The sequence below is a fragment of the Ascidiella aspersa genome, chromosome 4, assembly GCF_963924565.1.
Source record: "Ascidiella aspersa chromosome 4, kaAscAspe10.2, whole genome shotgun sequence".
NCBI classification, from domain to species: domain Eukaryota; kingdom Metazoa; phylum Chordata; class Ascidiacea; order Phlebobranchia; family Ascidiidae; genus Ascidiella; species Ascidiella aspersa.
In genome coordinates, this window is record NC_139450.1 from 31,776,175 (window position 1) to 31,788,972 (window position 12,798).

At 39.0% G+C, this 12,798-nt stretch overlaps 1 protein-coding gene across 2 annotated transcripts in view; it reads left to right on the forward strand.

Moving 5' to 3' along the window:
* The window catches only part of LOC146157507 (focal adhesion kinase 1-like), a 110,294-nt gene that overhangs the window by 389 nt on the left and 97,107 nt on the right, over positions 1-12,798 (forward strand). The window contains exon 2 of one of the 2 annotated variants that reach the window (XM_083387853.1): positions 1,311-1,407. The gene's annotated coding sequence lies outside the window, so the exon portion shown is untranslated. Of the gene's footprint in view, positions 1-1,310; positions 1,408-12,331; positions 12,348-12,798 lie in introns of those variants that run through there. The other variant, XM_083387854.1, reaches the window with a different exon arrangement.

The window sequence follows — 12,798 nt, forward strand, 5'->3', positions numbered from 1 at the left end:
AAATAAATCATTTTACCGCAAAAAGGGCCTGGTCTAAATATTGCTTTAAGCGCTGTATGACTGGTCCAACTTGTGCGTGTAGTCGCAACTCAAAACGTGTCTAAAAATATACCTAGGTTTTTGCAAGCGTTTTGTTTGGGTCCATGAATGTTCTTACCAAAAGTTTGGTGCATTATGGGGCGGCTAATAAAACCAACTCAAACCATTAGCTAGGGATGAGTTATTGATCGGAGACTGGCCTTGCTGTAATTTATCCTCCCATCGTCACACCCTGTTATAAGTTTTCCCATAAAATGCGATGCGATTTGTAATAAGTATTATACGGTAACACACAATAAGACCTAAAAAGCAACGATGCCTAAAGCAGAAAAATCTATAATACCACATTATTAAGACCAACGACATAATAAAGCCAAATACATAGTAATATCCAAAACAGCGGACATAACTTTATCGTCTCAATAAGACCTATACCTGTCGGAATAAGTCTAAACTTTTCGGAGTAAGGCATAAATAACGCCTGAAACTGTGGTGGGTATGGGACAATCGGGGGCCGTCGGTCTGGCACCAGTTGTTTCGGTGTCTACGTTTTGACGCTCTAGTTTGTATGGCGCCATTAGCGCGCCGCTGTTTTGGCTTCGGATTTTTTGTCCCTGTTTGGGGTTATTTGTGGGTAATGAGTTTGGTTAAAAAATGGGTTAGGGTTGAACTTATTAGGGGAGTTATTAATGTACTTAAAGGGTGTTGGTTGGGGCTAGATAAAGTGTTGTATATGACTTAGTCTGGCCATTTAGCTCTAATTTAGACGGATTTTAGCCTTATTCCGATTTAGAGGTTATTATGACTATTAGATATTGGACCTATTTTGGCCTTATTCCCGAATGTGTTTTACTCCAACGTTGATGTTGTTCTTATTTCGGTCTTATTTTACATACCACGGCCAGCAGTGAGAATCAAGTGAGTTTGACTACACTAATCATTCGATATATTATAATGAGAACGTCAATATATTACCGAACTGTACAAGTACACGGATTATCACTCACGGCTCACCATCTTTATTATTCATTATAGACATACAACCAGAATCCAACGGAATATACGCAGATAGAGTTTTTTTGCAATTGTATACATGTAGATCCGATGATTCAAAATAAAACGCTTTTAGCTGATCTGATAAAAGTAAAAGGTTTCTTTCGTTCCTGGTCGAGTCTGCTGTTTGAGTAAATGACCAAAAATTTAAAGACTTCAAAAGATCAACCAAAACCTGCTGCAGTTGCGCATTTCCCTTAACTCTTAAGTTTTTCCAGGACTCGTTGCGACGAATACAGAGCGACCGTTACACCGCAGAAGAGTCGATTAAAGTTCGCAGCCAAGTCAAAGGGAACCACGCTCGACAAAACCAACGTAAGTAAACCAATAACGTCAGGGTTGCTTTTATATTTCCTTGTGTATTGTTTATTTTTCGAGGTAACATTTCTCATAAGTTGTAATTTTGCTGCTTGATGCTACTGGAGTTACAGTAAATTCTAATCTAGTCGAACATAGTGCTATCGAAGCAAGTATTTGATGTTGTGTCGTGAATTGGATTTCTTCGTTTAAAAGACTATTGTCATAGGCTGCTAAATGTCAGATATTTTATCACGTTAAATTATACAATACATTCCAATCTAGCTATAGCAGAATGCTATCGAATCAAGTTTTTGGTGTATTTCTCGAATTGGAGGTCTTCGTTTTAAAAGATTGACTTGGCTTCATTTTGTCAGCTATTTTAATACGTTAAATTGTACGTATTTTCAACTGGAATGACTGGAGACGGCTAGCGCTCTCTACAAAGCGCTAAAGCGCTACCTAGCGGTTTGGTTTTACGTGATTTACCTCCGTGAGGTGTCAGCGTTGGTGAAGTTTTTGTAACTGGGACGACGCCTACAAGTGTGATATTGTTGTACTAATTGGATAACTGGCTTAGGACCAGGTATTCTTAAGTATGTTTTTGTACCAGCATTATCTTACATGTAGCACTCTTTTTTTTTGTCACACACCGTAGTTTTTAGTTTATTTTCACCCTTGTAAGTTTTGCTTCATTGACTCGGTTAGAAGTGAAAACATCAGAAAATATTGTCGTTCACGTCAAATTTTCTTCTTTTTACCATAAATATTCACACCTTAAAATTAGAAACAAAATAGATTAGCAAGGTGACAAAACAGCAAAAGGTTTTGGCACAAAAATACGTCAATCATTTGGACACTTTAAAATAAAAAAAACAATCCTGTTAAAATATTACCCCACCTTTGTTTGACCAGTCGAGGATAAAGGTTCGGTACAAAGGCACATTGCCTTTGTCGTACACTGAGGTTTGGACACAAAAGTAAGAAAATAGTTGTTCTTCATGTACACGACTTAGGTCGGAAATCCGAACCTATGTCCACTGTATCTTTTACACCGTAAATTTAAGTTCTAGAAGTTAACTTGCGGTCCATTTATCAGATGTCTAAACAAAGAAAAAAAAAAACGGTTGTTTGGACTGTGAAATATTTCAGAGTTTATTGCAAGTAAATTGTGAAGTTCGCAGTGGCTTTGGGATTTGATTTTGTCAAAGACCAGTCCAGAGTTAAAACCCGCGAATGCAGATAACTGATGCCTCTGGTGTAGCATAAAAATTTGTGCATTAAACACAAAAAAGGCTACAAAAGACATAATTCATCGTACACAGTTTGAACAATTTTAACACATATATTGTTAAGTGTTGATTCCAGCTTTATGTTTCATGGGTTTCAACTGTACGTTAAGGTCGTCTATGCAGGTTTTTATAACCACCGCGAACAGTCGCATATTGAACCACGCTTATTTGTATAGTCTATTTAGATAACTTACTGTGTTGTTGCTAGTAACAGTTCACGCGGAATTCAGGCGACCTTAGTTCCACCAGGTTTTTGTAGCACCTTTAGATATCAAAGACATACACTGGTATCACAGTGATGATGATTGAAAATTTGAAAAGTTTATCACGAGAAGTTTTCCCGTTTTTAGTCACCAAGCTTCCACTAAAACTAGTTAAATGATACTGTTATCCTTTGGGGTGTTAGGCCGGCTGGCCCAAAATAAACAATTGAATCATGTGTTTTTCATTTCGCGTTAATCACGGAGCGTGTAGTCTATATTTTAAAACATCAAAGGCGCCCCAGCACTTCCTACAGCCGTTGAAAGTTTACCTCCCCCTTTCACTAATAAAACAAAGCCAGTTCCCCTCTGGATTACTGATGCAACACATTCCCAAATCATTTATAAACAGGGCCCTTGACTGTTTGTGTCCAAATTTATCGCAATTATCTGGTTGTGATAAAAATCAATAATTTGTTTTGCTTTTGTAAATCTTCTTTTGAAGCAACTAAGTAAACAATCTGTTGGCAGTACACCGTGAAACTTTTTAAACAAAATACGCTGGTTATACTGAACAACTGTATAGTAGACTGATTTTATATATGTCATATACTGTTATCAGTTGTTTTAGGTTTAGACCTGCTGGCATAAAACAATTTAATCATGCATTATACCGAAGAAAAATGCCTAACCGATTCAGTCGTCCTGTCGCGCGGCTGCCGTATGTTCCAAATTTTAACTTGTCAAAAAAAATTTGTCAAAAATAAACTTTTTTGCCAAGTGAAAAAAATAATAACCGCTCTGTATAGTTACTGGTATCGTTCGGGGTGTTAGACCAGCTGGCCGTGAATAAACAATTAAATCATGCATTATACCGAAGAAAGTTGAAATGTTTTTACCTGTAATTCAAACATAATTTTGATAACATTTTAAACTGAACAACCATTTCTACAAGCTAATTACAGATGTTGTGCATTTTGTAAACGATTTTGAAAAAATTTTCTCCTAACGTATAAATTGCGAAAAAAAAATCAATAAAAAAAAAAAAAAAAAAAATAATCGCCCCAGTTATCATCCTGTTATCGTTTTGGGTTTTAGATCTGTTGGCTTGAAACAATTTAATCATGTATTATACCGAAGAAAGATGCCTAAACCGATTCAGTCGTCCTGTCGCGCGGCTGCCGTATGTTCCAACCGCGAATCGGGAGCGAAATGGCGCAAGGAGTGACCCAGCATCACTCCGGTGCCAAGTTCATTATTAATTTACCCCTCGCAAACAAGACGGGCCCGCGCGCCCGTGAGACTGTGTAATTTGTTTACACCGGCGCTATCCCTTCTGCCTTCTGTTGCCCCATCGAGATTGCGGCTGGCGTTTCTTGTCTTAAGATCCTTATCGTTGGAAAAGGCGTTTTTTTTTGCGTGCTAAGGTCTTGCGTTTTTGAGCAGGCGGTTGATTTTTACCTGTAAAGTCTCATTGCAAGTTGCGCTAAGTGCTAACTGCTGCAGCCTTTGTTTTTCGATGTTAGATACTTTATCGTTGAAAAAGGCGATTTTTTTGCTGTCTCTTTTTCCTTCGAGAAGGATTTGCGATTTTTGCAGGCGGTTGATTTTTAACTGCAAAGTCTCATTGTGAGTTGCGCTAATCGCTAACTGCTGCAGCCTTTGATGTTAGATCCTTTATCGTTGGAAAAGGGGATTTTTTCACGTGCTTTTTTCCGTGTCAAGGTTTTGTGTTTTTTTGCAGGCGGTCGACTTTTGCTGCAAAGTCTATTTGCAAGCTACGCTAATTGCTAACTGCTGCAGCCTTTGATTTTGTCGTTGAAAAACTTTGTCGTTGAAAACTGCAATTTTTTCGCCTTCTCTTTTTTCCTTCAGTTAAGGTTTTGCGTTTTTTGCAGGCGGCCGAATTTTCACTGCAAAGTCTCTTTGCGAGCTGCGCTAATTGCGAACTTCAGCGGCCAGCGCCTGTGATGTGAGGCCAGAGCTATAGAAATAGTTCGCCACTGCTTTGTGCAGTGTTTAAGAATGCGCGTTTAGTCTGCAAATTTGAGGACGCTGCCCGCGCTTCCTGCAATGTTGTTCGTATTCCGGAGACATGACGCGTTTTTCTATCAGCGCTATTAAAAGGGACAGCTAATTTAAACCCGGTTCATACAACTGTTAGTAAACGGAACAGTGTAAACTGTATTTATTAGGCCCAGCTTTAATCTGTTGCAGAGCTTACGACCTAGGAAGCCTTAGGGCAACCAGGGAACGGCTGGTCATGTAGGATTCCGGGCTAATGCTTTTAAATGTTTGTTTTGCATGGCCAGTAAATACTAATACTTGGTGAGAAAGGCGATACTGACGTTTAGCTTGGAAACCTGTTATCGCCGTTTGTAAATTAGGGAAAAAAAACAAGAGAGAGATAGTTTAAATTCAAGTTAGGCAGTTTAAAGATCAGGATGCATCAGCTTTCTGTCAGCTTTAATTCAGTTTTCTGCTTATCTTTCAAACTATTTTTGTTGTAGTAAATACTATATAGCATGAAATGGTTGGAGGTTGTAGTAAGACGAAATAAGAATATCAAAGCCCGTACAGAAATAGGTATCATTTTGAACTTTTCAAGTAATCTTTATTCATTTTCAACACCATGATGAACAGAGAGTTATTCGAAACGTTCAAAATGACCCCTACTTATTTTATGGGCTTTGATATTCCTGTGACGTCTTGTAGTGTGGGTTACTTATTTCGCTTTTGATAAAACACCGATTTCACAGTAAAAAAAAATAAAAACTTTTCTGATAAACGGCTTATCACGACCAGTCCTTAGGGATTTGCATGTGATAGCTGGTGCACCAGAATTTAATAAGGGGACATTAATCGACGTTATCTGTAAAATGCCACATTATGATCTACGCTGCCTGCAAGATAAAACAAATCTTTGTAAATGGCCGTATTATCTAATTTTAAATGATAATTCAGGTGGCACTATGTCAAGACAAACTTTCGCACAACCGTGGATTTCTACTTTGACCTGATGAAGCACGGTTGTGTGAAAGCTTGTCAAGATTTCATTACAATTTTTTCTTTTTATAGTGCCACCAGGGTGTGAATGCCAAGTGTAACTAATTGTTAGATGCCAAAAGAACGTTATAAAATAAAATAAGGAATAAAACATGAAAGGCAAGGTACAGAAGTAGAAAAGCGGTATAATTTACTCAAGTGGGAAAAAGAGTGCAAAGAACAGACGTGCAAACGATAAAATGTCGTAACAGTACCACGCAAACAAACGATATAATAATGCGAACTTTGGAGCATAATTGTTGAAGCTTGTAAGACGTAATAAGAATATCAAAGCCGATAGAGAAGTATAGGTATCATTTTGAACGTTTCCAGTACCTTTTTATTCAGTTTCAACATGGTTGATACAAACTTCTGTAAGCCTTACTCCAACCTCCAACCATTATGCTGCATATGGAAAAAATAGTAATTTTTTTTGGTAGTTTGGCTTCGGCCATTACATTTATTTAAACTCAATCTTATTAACTGGCAAACGTAAATTAACAGTTCCTAAAATATCATTTTCAAAAAAATGGTTTACTTCTGTATGGGCTTTGATAAAATATTGCGTGTAACATATTTAGTACCCAACTGCACTTCGCTATTTTGTCCGGAAGTGCATCAGACCTCATCGCGCTCGGCCAATAAGCGAATCGGCACTTCGTAAATTATTTATCTGCCTTACTCGAATGACATAATCATCTCGACGACTTGACGAACAACGGCGAATCAGTATTAAGGCTGTTGTTGCTGTAAATGCGTCTTAAGGCCACTGCGCGCGCGACTGTATGCAATATTAATGCTGTGCAATGAACCTGCACAACTAGGCCTAATTGCATTTCAGCTGAGCCTATATAATGCGATTTTTTAAATGCTGTGTGTATTTGGGCGCAGGCAGGCACATATTATAGAAACTTGTACACCTTGTTTACAACCGTTTTATTTTGCTGAAATTAATTTATAAATGGGCACACTACGCACAGATCTTTAATGTCGATAAATAATAATTTGAATCGCAAAGCCAAAAAGTTCATATTAGCTGAATATGAAACATGCTCGTATCGAAGTTCGTCTTAATCAAGATGGTGTCGATCTACTCGACTTTTCGGCTTTTATTATCAAGCTAATTTATAAATCATAAATCGTTAGATGTGATTTATTTACTTTTTGGTTTTATGTCTTCTGAAAAACACATTTCGCTTTGACCCTTGACCCCAGAAAACGAAAGCACACCAGCAAATGCACGAAAGTCGAATAGAACGTTCGCTTTATTGCTGATCCTACAGTGAGTTATTACGGGCGACCGGGCTACAATAAAAAGGCCCCGGGTTTCGTAAAGTAAATTTCTGTCGCACTAAGCAGAGTAGAGCACATTCGGTGGGTAGGTAGGTTGGCGCTCGATGCTGTAGTTCGGTGGTTAACAGGTGGCGTTTGTACGAAGCTTGTTTGCCGAGTCTGTTAACACGATTGCGAATGATGTTGACATGCACCGAAGTTAATCGCATATAACAACGATAAAACCAACCCGTGACTTGGCTGCGGCTTCAGGGGCGGTAACTGTACGGTTGTCGACTGGGGCTATTTAGTTGGAAGGCAGTTTTTGAACTGGGCTTGGTTTAGGATAGGTTTAGGTATGACGCTTCTTTTGTATGTGTAGTTAAGGCGCTTATGAACAGAACCAGTGCACTTTTGATGGCGTACTGTATTAGAGTTCATGGTTAGTTTGTTCTAGATCACGTTAGTTCCTAAGAACTACTTTTATACAGTAGAAGTGCATTATCAAGTTTATGGTTAGTTGGTGTATTAGATCACGTTTAGTTCTTAAAGATTTATGTGCCTTATAGCGGAAAATGTGCCTTATAGCGGAAAGTCGATCCCTGAATGTTTTGTTAATTGCTAACAAAACGCTAAACTACAAGAGAGAGGCAGTTTAAATTCAAGTTATGCAGCTAGAAGAACAATATGCATCTGTCTAATAGGTCTTCTTATGTTTATTTTAACGTCAGTTTTCTGCTTATCTTTAAAGTTTTTAAGACTACTGTTATATCTCGACTCTGTTGTTTGAAGAAACTGCCAGTAAGGTTTCGTCAAAATGGCCCTGAATGTTATCGCCTTTTGTAAAAAAAAAGAGAGAGGCAGTATAAATTTAAGTTTTGCAGCTCAAAGAACAATATGCATCTGTCTAATTAGGCCTTTGTATGTTATTTTTGGCGTCAGTTTTCAGCTTATCTTTAAAGTTCTTGAAGACAACTTTTATATCTCCACTCTTTTGTATGAAGAAACTGCCAGTAAGTTTTCGTCAAAATTGGTCCGGACTATTTAGTATAGCAGCTTCATTTTGATTCTCTTTGAAGTCGCTTAATAGTCATTGGCTAGTTGCGCTTTAGCAGGTCGAGAGTTAAGTTAGTCGAAGTGAGTGATTGACAGACAAAACGGAGGAACTTCGTCAGAGTTTAGTGGCACCCGACTATTGATTATCATTTCGGTATATTTCGAAGTGGCAATTTAGTCTTTTGTGGTTATCAGATTGAGGTTCAGACTATCACTAACCTATAGCGTCAAACTCAATTATTCGCACAATTGGTGAAATAAGATTATTTTGAATGTCCCTTTGTTGCAACTATTTTTTATCGATGCAGCCAGAAATAGCCAATTGTGTTTCACATTTTTAAAACCCCTTTAAATAGGGGTTAAAGCACATTGTCCGGTTATTGCCCAGTCATGAATTAACTGCATGCTTTTACTAACATCAGAAACAAACTTGTGAATCAACGTGCAGCGAACAACTGCATATACAGCCAAGAATGCCACCCACATGCAAATTTTCGAAATTCGTTCAAGAAATGACGTGCTTTATTGCACTGTCGCAACTTTAATATCACTCTTGCGTGACAAGCCACTAAACAACGTTGCTAATATGCTTGGGTAGAACAACTATGATAAACATTAAAATGTCGTAAACAGCGACTTATCAGTGGCGAAATGGTCTAATGTTCTCACAGTTAAGCGTTCGTATCTCGCTAAAGCACCATGTTCGCAGTATTATTAGGCTGCAATAGGAGAATAAAATATGGAAAGAATATCAAAGCCCATACAGAAGTAGGTATCATTTTTATTTTAAAGTATCGAATAACTCTTTATGTTGAAAATAAATGCAGAGTTATTCGAAACGTTTAAAAGCTACCTACTTCTGTATGGGCTTCGATATTCTTACTACGTCCAACTAGAACCTCCAGCCATTATGCTCAAAACTGGGTGACTGGCAGGCCAGGCCAGAGCAGGGCAGCATTCGCGCTTCCTCGCCCATTGATTTCTGCCAGAATTAGTTCGAGCGTCGATAATATCGCGCCGTATTGCTTCCTAGCCGCGCGACCAACCGACCCTGCTGGTTGCATGGCTACTTCGCGCTTGACCTAAGCCTAAGGCATGCCATTGCAGTCGCAGGACAGTTAACGTCACCGTTTTGCTGTCCTTTCGAATCTTAATCTGTAATTTCTTTTCCAACACTGTGGGCTAGTTTTGTGGTGCATTATAATTATTTTTATTCTGTTTTTAAATAAGCCGGTGTCTTTAAAAAGGCAGTTGTTTACTTGACTATTTTAGAACGATGCCGAATGCTGTCTCTTTGAATTTTAATGTTTAATTTCCTTTCCAAACCTCTTAGTCTTGGCTAATTTTGTGGCTGCATTATAAGTTTTGACTAAGACTAAGGCACGCCATTACAGTCGCGCAGCACATTTTGCGTGACCATTTAAAAACGAGCTTAAATGCTGTCTCTTTGAATTCTAATATCTAGTAATGTCTAATGCCTTTTTAACCCTCTTGGCAAGTTTTGTGCTGCATTATAATTTTTATTTTTTTAGAAAGGCCAGTGCCTTAAAAAAACGCTTATTTATTGTAAACTTGCCGATAGCCTTAATTTGAGTTGTGGATGAGGTATCATTGCTATAGGTTACGTTACCGCTCATTATTAGTCCGCTGCAGAGGTGTGGTAATTGGTGCGTTATGAGCTACGTCATGACGATAAAACAGAAAGTCGTGATATGGAACCGTTTGCGTACAACTTTTATTGCTCTAATCTAATGTTCCGTTTGCTGCTTTGTAATGTTGGGACTTGGCCTTGGTTTGAAATATATTGTGGTGAAAGGCAGAAAGTCCTTAGCAGTCTCCAGAACTGATGTATATACAAAGTTGTCGTAAAAATGTGTGTTTTTACCCTAATTACATATACGCAACGTTTATGCGGTGGTGCGTTGCCTTTTTCCCCCGAATTTCAGATCGCACATGGATGGTCTATACCCTTTTTAGGCAGGCAGAGAGAGTTGTAGCAATGCTCCTTGGGTGTACTCTAATCGATGCAAGAAACTTAGATTAAGAAACCTAGATTTCCGTATGTACATCAGAATAACGAGCCTTAGCCCCTAGCTTTAGTCTATAAATGTTTCCACAAGTCAGTATAGTACTTTATTTGATTGCTTGAAGCAATACACCTTCTGTGATATACCAAAGCCCTGTGTCCTAGGCTTGTACCATATACTAGATGGCTGGCCTTGTCGCCTTGCATTTCACAGCCAGACTAGAGGCGGGTAATTCGAGTTCTAATGCGATTGCATGTTCTCAGCGAGCTTGCAAGTAATTTGGCGGATAACAATGTTAGGAATTAAGAAAGCTTGTGTTCAGAACACTAAGCAGTCTGTGTTTGCAATGTAGACAAGAGAGTGTGTTGCTGCAATGACTTCAGCATGTTCAGTTGGGATACGTTACAGCCCCCATAGCAGTGTTGTAAACAAGTCATTTTGAAACGATTCAAGTCATAGTCAAATCATTTGTAAATAAACAACAAGTCAAGTCCCAGTCAAGTCATTATTAGAGCAAGTCAATTTCAAGTAAAGTCCTTATCATAAAAATTATTAAAATTGGTTAACTAGTCCGATTATGAGCAGTAACTTGCAAGCAAATTGTTGTATGTAAAAAACTTGATAAAAATCCCAATTTTATAATGAAAAATGCCTAATTAAAGCACTTCGTTTTAACCCAAGTCATTGTCTAAAAGACTCTAGTCAAGTGAAGTCATTTGGAAACAGTGACTTAAGTGCACTCAAGTCAGGGCATTGACTTAAGTCATTACAGCGCTGGTTCATAGTACAGTTTAGACGTACTGGTGGTCGCTGTAATAGCGAAGGGACAAACTCCGTAACAGAAAACATTTCGCGCACGGTTGTTACTGAATGTTGTACATTTAGCATCGTTCGTATTTGATGTCCTCGTTTGACGGGGTTAACCACAAGCCAAACATGTTATTTGTTTGTACAACTTGTGTCGAACCAACTCTGCTCTAGCTCTCTTTGCAACTGTGCGTTTGGCAGTAATAGTAAGTGCACAAACGAAGCACTGGCTAAAAGTGGAAAGCGACCGAATAAAAGTGTATAAAAGCACCAAAAGCTGTGCAAAGTTTTCGCACTATGAATTACTGTCCTTTTTTACCCGAGTTCTGGTCTAAGGTGTGTTTAGATACTCTTTGTCCAGCAACATGTGTGCATTTCAAAGTTTACCACCCTCGTGAAAAGTGTGTCGATCGTTTGTTTGTAAAAGTGTCGCATTATTTTTGAGTGTTAGGGTAAAAAAAAAATACGATTCGTGTGCCAGACAAGCACCACACTTGCAAAGTGATTTGTGGTCTAAGTAGGCCCACACAAACGCTTTGGATACGCGCCGATGCCGATACATCTAAACGAGAAAGACCCTAAAGCGCAAGACTAAACTCTGCATTTAAATCCTTTGTGTAGCTTCGCTGATAGCTGTGCGTTTGGCAGTCAAACTAAGTGTACAAACAAAACTCTGCCTGAAAATAGAAAACGACGAAATACAAGTGTGCAGCTTCGCTGAAGCGTAAAAAGCTATGTGCAAAGTTTCTATTTTTACCATAGTTCTGCTTCTGATCTAATGAGCGTTTAAATACTCTTTAACCAGCAACCTGTGGCTGTGCGTATTCCAATGTTTACCACCCTTTGGGAAAAAGTGTGTCCTACATTTGTTTGTTAAAGTGACACGTTATTTTTCAGTGTAGGGTCTGAAAAAAAATACGATTTGTGTGCCAGACACGCTACACACGTGCAAAGTGATTTAAGGCCTAAAAGGCCCGCACTAACGCTTTGGAATACGCTGCCGATACATCTGAACAAGAGAGAGCCTAGAACGCTAGACTCTCGCCACTGAGACATAATTTCTTCGGAGTTCTACCGCTGAAAATTCCTTGGTCAAAAGAAGCCAATCCGCGAGCCGCTTCACTGGGATCTAAGCGAAGTTTCTCGAAGGTTCTTTTGCCGCCCGATGCTCGTCGTGGATCGTACGCCACGAAGAGGCAATTCGACCGCTTCGTCGTTTCGCATAAGGCGAAAGCCGCCAGATAAGCCGCTATGGGGAGGTGAGTACTGCAGGGTTTTGGGCCGCGACCGAGAAGCGACGCTGAAAGCCGTTTGTTGCCCGCCAAACTGCGAGTTGGTGATGAGTATGTTGGTCGTCGGTTTGACCGGGTTGTCGCACTATTTCGGTAAGGCTTATGTGTACCTGGTTTGTGTCACGTAAATCAACTGATTTGTTACAGTGCTGAATGCGAAAGTCCTGCATACCCAATGTGTTTTTAGGGAGTTTTAAGCGACGCTTAAAGCCATTTATTGCCCGCCAAACTAAGAGTTGGTTGTGAGTCTGGTTGGAAGTAGTGTTACGCCAATTTATGGAACGTTATACTTAACTGCCTGTCGTATGCAAAGTGCCACACGAAGTGGCTTTAAACTGTGTTAATAAAGGCGAACCGTAAATAAACAAAATACCCAAATGATAAATTTCTTTCGGAAAACGGAATCTTCCTGAATACG